At 46.1% G+C, this 13883-nt stretch overlaps 1 long non-coding RNA gene across 2 annotated transcripts; it reads left to right on the top strand.

The window, feature by feature from the left end:
* Positions 1 to 74: 74 nt before the first annotated feature.
* LOC128848651 (uncharacterized) lies at positions 75 to 6581 on the top strand. Of its 2 annotated transcripts, XR_008447094.1 has the most exons (3): positions 75 to 86; positions 1067 to 1235; positions 6201 to 6581. It is a non-coding gene; the product is annotated as an uncharacterized LOC128848651 (long non-coding RNA). The 2 variants fall into 2 exon arrangements; XR_008447093.1 differs by lacking the exon at positions 75 to 86 and having other exon boundaries at positions 99 to 1235.
* Positions 6582 to 13883: the final 7302 nt, after the last annotated feature.

The following is a 13883-nucleotide window of genomic DNA, read 5'->3' as shown; positions in this document are numbered from 1 at the left end:
GTTAGTCTCTAAGGTGCCACAAGTACTCCTGTTCTTCTTTTTGCGGATACAGACTAACACGGCTGTTACTCTGAATTTTAATATGGGTAAGTGTAAATGTCCAGTGACTTTGAAAAAGATTTTGGGGTCCTGGTGGATAATCAACTGAACATGAGCTCCCAGGGTGACACAGTGGCCTAAAGGGCTAATGCAATAAACAGGGGAATCTCAAGTAGGAGTAGAGAGATTTTTACCTCTGTATTTGGCACTGGTGTGACTGCTGCTGAAATCCTGTGTCCTGCTCTCATTTCCACAATTCAAGAAGGATGTTGAAAAATTGTAGAGGATTTAGAGAATGGCCATAAGAATGATTAAAGGATTAGAAAACATGCCATATAGTGATAGACTCAAGGAGCTCAGTCTTATTAGTCTCAGAAAGAGAAGGATAAGGGGTGATGGTTATAGTCTATAAGTATGTACTGGAGGAACAAATATTTAATAGTGGGCTCTTCAATCTAGCAGAGAAAGGTATAACTCGATCCAATTACTGGAAGTTGAAGCTACACCAATTCAGAGTAAGGTGTAAAGTTTTAACAGTGAGAGTAATTAACCATTGGAACAACTTATCAAGGGTTGTGGTGGATTCCGCATCACTAACCATTTCAAAATGAAGATTGGATATATTTTCTAAAATTATTTTTTCTAGGAATTATTTGGAGAAGTTCTGTGGTTTGTTTTATTCAAACTAGATGATCACAATGGAGATAACCCATCCCATCTCCTAGAATTGGAAAGGACCTTGAAAGGTCATCGAGTCCAGCCCCCTGCCTTCACTAGCAGGACCAAGTATTGATTTTGCCCCAGATCCCCAAGTGGCCCCCTCAAGGAGGGAACTCACAACCCTGGGTTTAGCAGGCCAATGCTCAAACCACTGAGCTATCCCTCCCCCCGGTCCCTTCTGCCCTTGAAATATATGAATTGATGAAAAAAAATAAGTAGCTCTGGAGGCAGAAGTTATGAATGTGGCCTGGGTTCATGCACTGATGTGAGGTGGTTGATTTCTTTTCTCTGTTTCTTCATAACTGAGGTGTTTTGTGCCTTGCTTCAATGACTTGTATGCGTCAAATACAGAATATTAATGTTGGCTGGTGGTAACCAGTATGTCTGTGTGGCGGATTACTTCTCTACGACTTACTGTATGTTAGCTCGGCAACCATCTCTGGCTATCGTCTGATGATTTGTAAGCTACGTAATAGGTATGTTGGTTTTTTTAAATCATAGTTGCAGAGGGTGGGAGAAAACAAGTAGTATTATCCTTCTTGTATGGGAAACTGAGGCACAGGGCACTCATGGGTGAGATTCTGTGTTGTGCCTCTACGAGGTACAGTACAGAAATCACAGCCCACAGGAAGGGAAGCTAAAGTGGTTTTAAACCATCTTAGTGCCAACCTGGGCTGTTGAGGCCCCCAGCATAGCTTGGACAGCCCTGGAGAGCTCTCTAAATCATAGGAGCCTCCCCAGAATGCTCTATAGACCTCACTGCTGTCCAGAATCACTGTAGCACTGCATCCTTTTGCTTCCAACACATCCCTCCTGCCCCCAGCCCTGGGTAGCCATTCGGCTGGTTTTAAGCCAGATAGTCCTGTTTTGGTAAGGTTGGTTCCTGTGTCTGGTACTGATAGAAAACAGTGTGGGTTTGTCCAGTATCATCGTGGATGCATGGAGAACTCCATTTTGCTCCGTGCGTTGCTCCGCCCTTGCCGGTGTGACCTTGCATGCACAACATGTGCCAGGTCATGCCAGCAGCGGCGGGCTTTGGTTTCATGCATCTGAGGGGATATCCTGTACTCTGGGGATGCATCAGTGGCCACCCTACCCAGCACACCTCCTACACTGGGGCAAAGGAGTCACGGAGACAGCTTTTATGGTTATCTTCCACTGTGACTGCACCCAGGGTCAGATTAACAGATAGGCAAACTAGGCATGTGTCCAGGGCACAAATTCATGGGGGTAGGGCCAAATTTTTTTTAACCAATGCAGATTTGCATGTGAACTGAAAGAACTTCACTCACTTGAGTGAGTGGTGTTGCAACCTGGTGCACTGGGTCACAGTGCGACACAGGTTTGGCCCAGATGCCCCCTCTACCCCTCCGTCATCAGCTGGTCCAAATTTGAGTGAGTTGCTTTGCGACATAGCGCACGGAGTCGCAACTCTATTCCGATTTAACACAGCCACCCCTCCATCATGGGGAGCAGTGCTCCAAGGAGCAGTCAGTCCCAGCAAATCCACAGCATGGCCAGTCCAGCCACAGTGAATGTGCTATATGGCTGTTTATTGTCATGTATTATCATATTAGAAGGTGGAGGTCAAGAGTATATATGTTTGCCTATAGCTCAGAGATGAGTTAATACAGCCCTGCCTGCAACAGGGGAATCCTCACCTAGCCAGACATTGGGGACCCAGGGCTTCTATGACCCCTTTACACTACGCCCCCTCTTTTATCTGACAAAAAAGCCAGAGTGGAGTGGGGTGAAGATCTCACCCTAAGTGACGTACCCAAAGTCACAAACAAAGCCAGATCTTCTGACCCCCAGCCCAGAGCCTTAGGCATAAGAACCTCCTTCCCCTCTTGGAGATGTGGATTTTCTCCGGCCCATATGCTCCATTCCTAGCACACACAAAACTCCCATTGAAGTCAATGGGCCTGGGATTGCACACAATGAACGTCTTGGTGCTAAAGGCAAGTAAGATCAGACCTTTTAATATTAACTACTCTCTGCATGAAATATTTCACACACCAGGCGGGGTGGGTCCCTCCTTTCCAGCACGTTAGAACTCGCTGCAGAGTTATCAAAACAATCTCTATTTGGAGTTGCTTGGATCAAAATAGCTATTCAGGGAAAACACGCACAAACAAATGATATAAATATGAGCTTTGAGCAGTCAAAGGTAAGCCGAACATTCTTTACTGTTGATAACCAGCATAGCAATTATCTTGAACAATATTTCTAAGGCATCCTGTTTGGTTTCTGTGTGTTATTATCACTATACTAAAATCACTCCCTGATCTCCTTACTCAGCAGAAGCCATCAGCTCTGGTTATATTACTGCCGTGAACATTGGGGCAGCTGAGCAAGACACTGGGTAACAGTATTGCTGCCCCCAAGGGTTCAAAAATCAGGAGTCAGTCCCCAAAATATCATGAGATTTCAAAAAAAATGAATACAGGATTATGTTTATTTGCCCTCTTGTTTTTGAGTCTTTCAAGTTCACAAATTTCAGGCTTTTCTCTACAACCATGAGGACTCAAAACTTTTTTTTTTAAATGAAGATGACAATCTCCTGTAATCACCTGGCTCAAGGACCTGGGGCTTTAATACAAACAGCTAATAGCAAGCCTGTCTGTGCTAGTCTCTTGGGTAATGGCGTCAAATTTGATTGCTTAGTAGAGGTGGTGGTCATTAAAGATCAAACTGAATTTTCCTGGAAACCCTGGGGAAACTTTAAAGTGGTTTCTTTAGACAATGGTTGTTTGCAGAGGGTGGTTCTGAGTACTAGCTTAACTGTAACTCAGAGTAGGTTCTAGCCAACCAACTGTACGTAACAAGAAGTACAATATCTTGCCAGCATCATGCTAAAGTTACTCAAGGGAGATAATTTTCTCTGCTGGTTCCACGTCAAGTTTTCCAAGGACATTTGTTTCTAAAAATATGTTGAGGTGTGTTTATGGCTATCCTTCAGGTTGAGTGAGACAGGAAGGAATAAGGAAATATAGACTCAAAGATTCATACATTCTAAGGCCAGAAGGGACTCTTGTGACCATCTAACCTGACCTCCAGCAGAAAACAGGCCAGAGAACATCACTTAATAATTTCTGTATGAAGCCCATAGCCCTGGGTTGAGCTAGACTGTATCTTTTAGAGAGACATCCAGTCTTGACTAAAACCCTGGCAGAGGACTAGCCAGAGCAACTGCCGCAGATGCACAGGGACAGAGGCAAAGGGTATGTCTACACTGCAATTAAAAACCTGCAGGTGGCCCGTGCCAGCTGACTCATGGGGCTCGGGCTAAGGGGCTGTTTAATTGCAGTATAGACGTTTGGGCTTGGAGTGGATCCCAGGCCCTAGGACCCCGTGAGGTGGGAGGGTTCCAGAGTCAGGCTGTAGCCTGAGCCCAAACATCTATTCCACAATTAAATAGCCCCTTACCCGAGCCCCATGAGCCCGAGTCAGCTGGCACGGGCCACCTGCAGGTTTTTAATTACAGTGTAGACATGCCCATAGAGGTCCCAGGAGGCTCAAAGGTAGGTATCATTGTTAAGGCTGCAGGTTGTCATGGCTTGAAAAAAGTCACAAATAACACTTGTTTGTTTGTCCAGGACTTTTTCTGGTTCCATGACTCACTCTGCAGCGGCAGCTCCAGTGGCACCTGTGTCCCATGGGGCTGGGCCCAGCGCCCTGCTCTGGGCATTGCAACTTGGCATGTGGGGTCACAGCATTGCTCAGGTTTGGCCCGCTCAACCCTCCATCAGGATGGGGGTGGTGAGGGAGCAGATGGGCCAGACTTCAGTCAGTAGCATTGCGACTTAGAGCACCGGGTCGCAGTGCCGCTCAGGTTTGGCCCTCTGTCATGATGAATGGAGGTTCAGGTGGGCCAAACTTGAGCAGTGCTATGACTACACCTGCCAGGTTGCAACGCACAGAGTTGGTGACCAGGCCTCGCCCCACGGGACACAGGAGTTGCCGGAGCTGCCTCTGCAGGGTGAATACGGGGAGAGCTTGTTGTCCTGTCCTCCCTTTCCCCACCCTGACTCCCCTCCACACTGGGCTAGGATTGAGGTGTCCAGAGAAGAGAGGGTGCTGCTGTACTTGGTGCTGCTCTGGATGGTGGCCCACAATAAAAACCTGTGGTGAGACCCATCTTTCTGTCCCTCCACCACTGGATATAAGAGAGGGAGAATCCACCACTCTCTCCAAAAAGCATATACATTAGACTATGGCCACATCTCATTGGAAAAACTGGATGCTCTGATTGTGAGTTTGTCGAAGTCTCCCATTTGGTGGAGTGTGGGGAAATGTTGGTAATTTTACATTGTGTAGCACACAGGCCGTGACATCAGCAAGTGCATAATTGCAACGTTATCAGACTCAGCCATCACTACAGCACAGGGTGCTGGATCAGATTTTCTGCTGGCATCAGTCAGCCTGACTCCATTGCAGTGGCTATGCTGATTTACATTGGCTGAGATCCTGGCCCATTGTTTCTGGATATAGAAATTCTCTTTCTATTTTTCCTTTATGTCCATTTTAAAGCTGCAGTGTAATGTCAAAACATTCCAGATAAGGCGTGTAATGTGACTGAGAGATCATTCCGTTTCATTTTTGTATACCTCAGGGGAGATGCAGTCCTATAGTCTGTACTCAGACACATTGAAATCAATGGGAGTAAGGGCTTTACGTCTGGGTCTATGTTTTGCCCCCTTATATTTCTATGTATCATTTATATATTAATTGTTCATATTAAAAATTGGATCTGGAAATGCAAATAAAATTCACACAAATAACATAGCAAAAAGCAATATTCATCTCCAATAAATCTTTTGAGCTAAATTCTCCGTTTCTTGTGCAATTGCACTGAAGTCAGTGGGGTTGCATAGGGATGACAGATGAATTGGGCCCTCCTTTGGTTCAGGAAGATGAGAAGACTCTAAATACTTTTATGATTTACTACCACTGATGCAATATAATTTATACAGCTTAATAAGATGCTTCAGCACCAGTTGGCCATTAGGCCCTGAGGCTGCCCAGTGCACAGCCACAGAAGTCTGCCCACATCCTCACGGAGCTCACTCCACGACTGAGGCCTTAAATGACAACATCAATTGTCTGGATTATCTATATTTCTCCCCAAAGAGGTACAAAGAGAGGTCTTTCTAATGTCAAAAATACAGCAATCCTTTCCTAAATCCAAATCCTAACCTCAAGTGATCATAGCTGGTGATGTCTCTAGAGCAGCTGGTATATTTGAGTGAAAACTGGCAGTAGAGATGCACTCCATTCTGTACTTCCCAACATTTCTTGTGGTGCTACTGCACCATGTAGGCAACAGAAAAAGGATCCTTCTCTTAAGGAATTGCTTATTCCAAAATGAACATGAAACAGCCCCTGCGTCTCTTCTCCAGAATTCTTTACATGCAGATTTCTCTTTATTCCCTCTTTAGAATTCAGCATCAGTTCCTACAACTCACCAAAATACAAGAATTTGTATGCCTGTCAAAATTACAAATGGAGTCCAGCATACAGCATCAGAAACCTGGTTTGTGTCCGGCAATGAGCAGAGAGAGGATCTCACCACTTGTAACCTCCTGGGCAGTATCTGAATGAGAAGGCTTTTGTACACTTTGCAACAGGGAAAGCAGATAGAAACTGTACTCTAATGTATTGCATGATCAACCTAGCTAAAGAAATATCTTGATCTCTACCGTTATAGAAATCAAATGCCAAGATGCAGTGCTGTGAAAGAACAGATGCTAATTTTTATTGCATTTTTATATTTATATAACGCCTTTCATTTCAAAGACAGAATACATGTACTCAAAATGTTTTGTCCTCCTTTCCTGTGTATTTGTGTGTGTAATTCAAGGAGCTGGTACAAACTTGAAGTCCATACACAGCTACCTGAAAAAGCCCTTCTCCATTTTATACTGCAGGGGTGAAATCTGGGCCCTGTTGGGGCAACGCTTAGAAACTGTACTCTAATGTACTGCATGATGAATCTATCTAAACAAATATCTTGATCTCTACTTTTATAGAAACCAAATGCCAAGATGCAGTGCTATGAAAGAACATTTCTCTGAGCACTTGGAACAGATGCTAATTTTTATTGCATTCTTATATTTATGTAACACCTTTCATTCCAAAGGCAGAATACCTGTACTCAAATGTTTTGTCCTCTTTCCGTGTACTTGTGTGTGCAATTCAAGGAGCTGGTACAAACTTGAAGTCCACACCCAGCTACCTGAAAGAACCCTTCTCCCTTTTATACTCCAGGGGTGAAATCCGGGCCCTGTTGCAGTCAGTGGCAATGCTCTCTGTGACAGCAAGGGTTTAGGCGGGTTTTACCCTGTCAAGGCTCCTTCCCCACTCTGAACTTTAGGGTACAGATGTGGGGGCCTGCATGAAAACTTCTAAGCTTAACTACCAGCTTAGCTCTGGTCCGCTGCCACCACTCCCAATGGGCTAACTCCCTTCCCTGGGTACAGGGCCAGCTTCAGGCACCAGGCACCCAAGCACATGCTTGGGGCAGCACCTGGTAAGGGGCGGCGGGGGGAGCGTGGCATTCCACGGGGGGGGGGCGCTCTGGCAGCGCGGCGGGCTCCGGTTGCGCGGGGCTCAGCGAGGAGGCGGCGCGGGCGCGGCGCTGGAGGGGGGTTCCGGCGGTGCTCGGCAGGGGCGGGCGCCGATGGCGCAGCAGGGGGGGCAGCGTGGGGCTCGGCGCTCGGGGGGGTGTGGCACAGGCGCGGCGCTGGAGGGGGGTTCCGGCAGGGGCTGGCTCCGGCGGTGCGGGGCTCGGCGCTCGGGGGGGGGGGTGCGGCGCGGGCGTGGCGCTGGAGGGGGGGTTCCGGTGGGGGCAGGCTCCGGTGCGCGGCGCTCGGCGGGGGGGGGGCGGCACGGCGCTCGGCGGGGGGGCTCGGGGGCGGCGCTTTTTTTTGCTGCTTGGGGCAGCAAAAAAAGCTAGAGCCGGCCCTGCCTGGGTAGCCTTGAGAGACTCTTCCACCAACTCCCTGGTGAACACTGATCCAAAACCCCTTGGATCTTAAAACAAGGAAAAATCAATCAAGTTCTTAAAAAGAAGGCTTTTAATTAAAGAAAGGTAAAATCATCTCTGTAAAAATCAGGATGGAAAATAACTTCACAGGGTAATCAAACTTAAAGAGCCCAAAGGAACCCCCTCTAGCCTTAGGTTCAAAGTTACAGCAAACAGAGGTAAACACCCTAGCAAAAGGTACATTTACAAGTTGAGAAAACAAAGATAAAACTAACACGCCTTGCCTGGCTGTACTTACAAGTTTGAAATATGAGAGACTTGTTCAGAAAGATTTGGAGAGCCTGGATTGATGTCTGGTCCCTCTCAGTCCCAAGAGCGAACCACCACCAAAACAAAGAGCACAAACAAAAGCCTTCCCCTCCCAAGATTTGAAAGTATCTTGTCCCCTTATTGGTCCTTTGAGTCAGATGTCAGCCAGGTTACCTGAGCTTCTTAACCCTTTACAGGTAAAAGGATTTTGGAGTCTCTGGCCAGGATGGATTTTATAGTATTGTACACAGGAGGGCTGTTACCCTTCCCTTTATAGTTATTACATACCCTGTGAACTGAACTATCCAGGACAAATGGTGGAGTTTTCTCAGTTGTTGGCCTCACTCGACAGATTTCAGTACCATTTGTAGTCCACCACAGCCCTGCTTTGCTGGCCTTCAAAGCATAATTTAAGGCATGTGCATCTGATTAAGGTTTGGTTCCTGGCAGTGTAACGGCCAATAGCTACCAGCCTTGGTAGCTCTGCTGCTCACTGTTGTTAGCACTGCGTTATTTAGATGTTTGGGGCCCCTGCACATGGCTGCCAAAGCAAGTGGTGCGCTAAAAGTTAATAAAATCCTAGGGGAAATCAAAGTGACAATTGCCTGGTAAATTGCCCCACCGGCCTCCGTTGCAGCACCACTCTCCCAGGTCCTTCCCAATGCTCACCCTCCACAATGAAGCACCCAGGAAGCACCTGCCCTTTCTTCCTTCAAATCATCCCACCTGCCCATTCCCTCTTCCTGTTCCACAAGTAAATAGGATGAGGACCTTGGCACTGATTTGTTCTTTCCTTTTCCCGAGCGATCTCTGCCTCTTCTTGGCTCACTTGTGTAATTAAACAGCCAGCATAAATAAAAATGGGAGAGAAATATGATAGTAAAGCACACCAGGATTTATTATTGGCATGAGCTGGGAGACACCTCGTGGGTTGAGTTAAAAATCTCATGCAAACTGAGGTGTGAATGAGTCCCACATTTGAGATAGCTGTAAGAGACAGTTAAGAGGCCACAGCTAAAACAAAGCCTAACAGAATCTGCTCAGAAACTAGCACCAGGTGGGTATTGGGTACAGTGTGACAAAGTTCCTCCTCTATCTTGGTGGGTCCTGCACTTACTGGCGGATTTTCTTGCCTTAGAGATTCACCATGTGGGTTGGGGAACAGCCCAGAGACCTTCCCATCTGGAAGAACCCACAGTCTAGGTCAATTGGGAGGTTTGGGGGGAACCCGGGCCCACCCTCTACTCCGAGTTCCAGCCCAGGGCCCTGTGGACTGCAGCTGTCTATAGTGCTTCCTGTAACAGCTGCATGACAGCTACAACTCCCTGGGCTACTTCCCCATGGCCTCCTCCAAACACCTTCCTTATTCTCACCACAGGACCTTCCTCCTGGTGTCTGATAACACTTGTGCTCCAAAGTCCTCCAGCAGCACACCCTCTCACTCTCAGCTCCTTGCCTTTTGCTCCTAGCTCCTCACACTCCCACCACAAACTGAAGTGAGCTCCTTTTAAAACCCAGGTGCCCTGATTAGCCTGCCTTAATTGATTCTAGCAGCTTCTTCTTAATTGGCTCCAGGTGTCCTAATTAGCCTGCCTGCCTTAACTGGTTCTAGCAGGTTCCTGATTACTCTAGTGCAGCCCCTGCTCTGGTCACTTAGGGAACAGAAAACTACTCATCCAGGGACCAGTATATTTGGCCTCTACCAGACTCCTGTACCCCACTGGTCTGGTCTGTCACAACGGGTATAGGAAGGGTGCAGAGAACACACAGAAAACTGAAAAAGACTGAAGGGAAGAGATATCATAAATGAGCAGCTGAAAGCACGATGGTTGACTCTGGAGATGTTTTTTGGGTCAAGGATGTAGGCTATAAGTATGCTCTTAGTGCTGAAAGCAACAGAAGCTGTTTCCTGTTATTTATACATTCTTTGTAAATAAACAAACCTGCCTCAAAAAGATACCTGACTATCACCAGTTTCTACTTCCAGCTGGAATATCCATGGGGCCCCAAACTTTGACCAGCTGCTCACGTCGAAAGGGGCAACACTATGTACATTTGTGGGGTTGGGCAATTGCGCATTACGGTTTTGATTTAGCAAGGGATTTAAGCACGGGCCTAGCTTAAAGCACAGGAGTAGTCCCAGCTGTAAAATGAGAAGAATGTTCCTGACCTCCTTTGTGAAGCATGTTGAGATGTACTGATGAAAGTGCTATGCAGGAGAGAGAGATTTATTAATAAAGTCAACGGAGCTCCGTACATGCATAAAATTAAGCATGTGCTTAAGTACCTTGCTGAATCACAGCCTAGCTGACCATTCAGGCAGAATTTCGTGTTTGATACCTTCTTCTCCCATTTTAGAACATCAAACTGACTCCTCTACAGCTCCTCATTTTCACCCTCTAGCTATCCGGACATTGTTTTCAGGTGTCCTGCATTACATCTGGATTTATATGAATCCAGAACAGTAGCAGAGGAGTCCATCATAACCAATGCTATTACTTGGTTACTAAACAAAGAATGCTGGTAACTTAACAGGCCGTAGGCATTTAATCAAAGATGTCTGTTGGTTCCTAATGAATGTATTCACAAGTCTCTGAAACGTAGATGACTGGGGTCTCCCCATACGGGGGGCACAAGCTAAAGGGGAGGACACATGACCATTCCATATGTCTCCCCTGCCTAGTGACCCCTCCCGCCCTGCTCCAAACTTGGGGCCACAGTGCTGTCCCCGCCCCACTTTACCAGTGTGTGTGTGGGGTTCTCTGCCTGCACCTTCTCTCCTCCCCCCGGCACGTTCAGCAGCTCTCTCAGGCAGAAGCGGCTCTATCCCACTTCCCACCCGGCTACCAGGGAGAGCGGCCGAAAGTGCTGAGGGAGAGGAACAGGGAGAGAAAGACAGAGCCCCTCTTTCTCCCCACTTCTGGCAGGCCACTTAACCCCCCATCGTCTCTGCACTGAAACAAGCATAAGGCCCAATCTTGCGAGCCTTCTGTTTGCAGATCTCGCATTGAACTTGATGGGAGTTCCACGTGTAGAGTAATTAGTAATATATAAGGCTAAGATTATGTCATGGAAGTCACAGAAGTCACTGAATCTATGACTTCCGTGACCTCCAGATACATTTTCTACTTCAGCCCCAGGGCAGTGAAGCTGGAGATGTCAGCCGGCGGGGGCCCTGGAGCTCTGAGCCTCCACGCAGCAGGGGCCCCCACAGCTCTCAGCAACTGTGGGAGGACCCGGAGCTCCACTAGCCAGCCCCACAGTTCCAAGCCACCACAAGGGGTGGGGGTGGGGGGTGGACCCTGGAGCTTTCAGCCACAGTGACAGCAGATGCTGGACTCCTCTCCTGCCCTCCTGCAGCAGGGCTTGGGCTCAGCCCCATTTTGTCAGTTATTTTGGGTAAAAGTCAGGGACAGGTCACAGCTTCCGTGAATTTTTGTTTATTGCCCGTGACCTGTCCGTGACTTTTACTCAAAATAATTGTGACAAAATCTTAATCTTAGTAATAAAATATGAGAAAAATAGTGTTTGCCCATGGCTGTGCATTAGTTGTGCCATTGATATTACCACAATTCAGTACAGTTAGCACTGATCTTCCATAGTTTGATTGTACTCTATTTATATAATTTAGCATTGCTCAGTCTCTAGTTGAGAGTACTATACTCTAGTATGAGTGCCATCTAGTGGTCACATGTTGCATTAAAGGATAGTGCAGTTGATGTCATGAGCAAGAGGTAGCCTATTTTGGAAACAGGATATGAAGCACAGAATGGTATTGCTGTCATGAACACAACATTATAAAGCTTTGCTGCTTAAATTGTATGACTAACAATTTTAGGATAGGAGTCAAAAATGTGCACATTTGCCCATGACAAATGATGCAAGCCTCTTTTTCCCCCAAGTTACAATTAAAGGGCCATATCCACTCCTCTAATGTCAATGGAAGAGTCCCATGAGAAACAAAGACAGGATATAGCCCACAGATAACAATTTTTTAGACAGCTGTGGTAAATGCTATGTGAAGAAATCTTCATGTAAAATGAATCTAGAAATTGCCAGGTCATGACATTTTGAAGACTGCGGGCAATATTTTCCACTGACTTATTTCTTTTAAAATAATTGTTTCAAGATGACAGCTTTGACCAACTCTTGCTGTGGTCAGCGCCTCTCAGTTTCCTTACAGCATTAGAACATGGGCTTGTGTTGTAAAGGAATAGTATGAGAATGATGGGAGAACTGCAAAATGTTTGGAGGTTTGATGCAGCTGAACATTCAGACGTCTGGGTGACTAGCTGCCTCTATTCAGTCTGCCCTGTTGGAATAGAGCTCTCCCATAGCAGGCCTCCTCACACAGTTTTAATCTTTGCCCCTCCCTTCTCTGCCTACTCCCTTGTCTATTTTCACCATGTTCTATGTTTGTCTAAGAGCTTGCCTATATGCAGAGTTGCACCAGTTTAACTGTACTGTATTGAAGACTCTTAAATTTGTAAGCTGGCGCTTTAAATGCTCAGGGTGTTTTCTGGTCCTGCTTGCAGGCTAGGGGCTATATAGGGAAGTGAGTGATCTGGGCCTTGCAGCAGTCAGTCTACAGACATACAGTGTAAAGTGGGGTGAGTTGTGCCTGTTTTAGGGAGCAGCCTGCTTTCTCTTTCACTGTTTTTGTGTTCTTGTGGGGTATTGTGCTGGATTCTAAGACATAAAGTGGTGTTATGTTGCAAGCTTCCTACAAGAGTATTTTATGTTATCTAATTTCTCTGTTTATATGCCAGGAACATAAACTAGAGCTCTGATTTTAAATCAGCTTAGTTAAACTGGTGCAGCAAAACACTGTGTAGACCCTCTTATTTGGGTTTTCATTAGGCTTATTTCAGTTTAGCTTGAACTAATAAGGAACTGTTTTAAAGTAAACTAAAATAAGCCATTTTAAAAATGAAATAAGAGTGTCCACACAGGGGTTTGCACCAGTTCAACTACACTAGTTTAATTAAACCAGTGCAAACTTATATAAACAACTATTAATTTACTTGTAAGTTCTTCAGGGCAGGCACCATGGTTCTTTATTAAATCTCTGTGAAGTCCCATGCAAAATGCTGCTGCTATATAAGGGTCAGATTCTGACATCTGTACAATGAGCAGTACCTTGCTTTTCAAGCAGGTTCCAGTGGGACTACTCCCAGAGCCAGGTGCTACTCAACATGAGTAAAACTGGACGATTTGTGCCCTAAATCTTTAGTAATAGTAATAAAGATACCCACTGCTTCCTGTTTTGATGAAATCAGAAATATTCTACAAAGAGTCTTTTAATTGTATTTTAATATTTATAATTTCTAGCCTGGCTGAAAAAATATTTATTGAACCTGTAGCACCTTCTGTTCCATTTGTTTCAAGAACAATCTACTTAGGACACTAGTTCAAATCCACCCAAGGTCAGTAGTGACCAAAAGTTGTTTGGTGTGTTGTAGGCTCTGCCAGCTCCTAAGGGAGAGAACTCCATTTTTTATCTTCACCACGGGTTTTCCTTTGACTGTCTCAGTCATGTTTCTTTGTGTCCCTCTTCTGTCTCAGGCCACCTCCTCTCTCTCTTTCACTTCCATTTTTCTGACTGGCTCTTTCCCTTTAAATTGCATCTCTGTCTTTGTTTCTTTCTCATTCCATCCTATGTATTTCTGCTGCATGTACTAATTTCCTGTGTCAGAGGTACAGCATGTGGGAAGGCATAGGCGCTGACTTTGTGGGGGGTGCGCCAGAAAAAAAATAGTGGGTGCTCAGCAGACACCAGCCACAGCTGTTTGACAGCTCGGGGGGAGGGGGGAGCTTGGGGGAAGGC

This window comes from Malaclemys terrapin, chromosome 1 (assembly GCF_027887155.1).
Source record: "Malaclemys terrapin pileata isolate rMalTer1 chromosome 1, rMalTer1.hap1, whole genome shotgun sequence".
In the NCBI taxonomy this organism is placed as follows: domain Eukaryota; kingdom Metazoa; phylum Chordata; order Testudines; family Emydidae; genus Malaclemys; species Malaclemys terrapin.
This window is presented reverse-complemented; position numbering and strand designations above follow the sequence as displayed.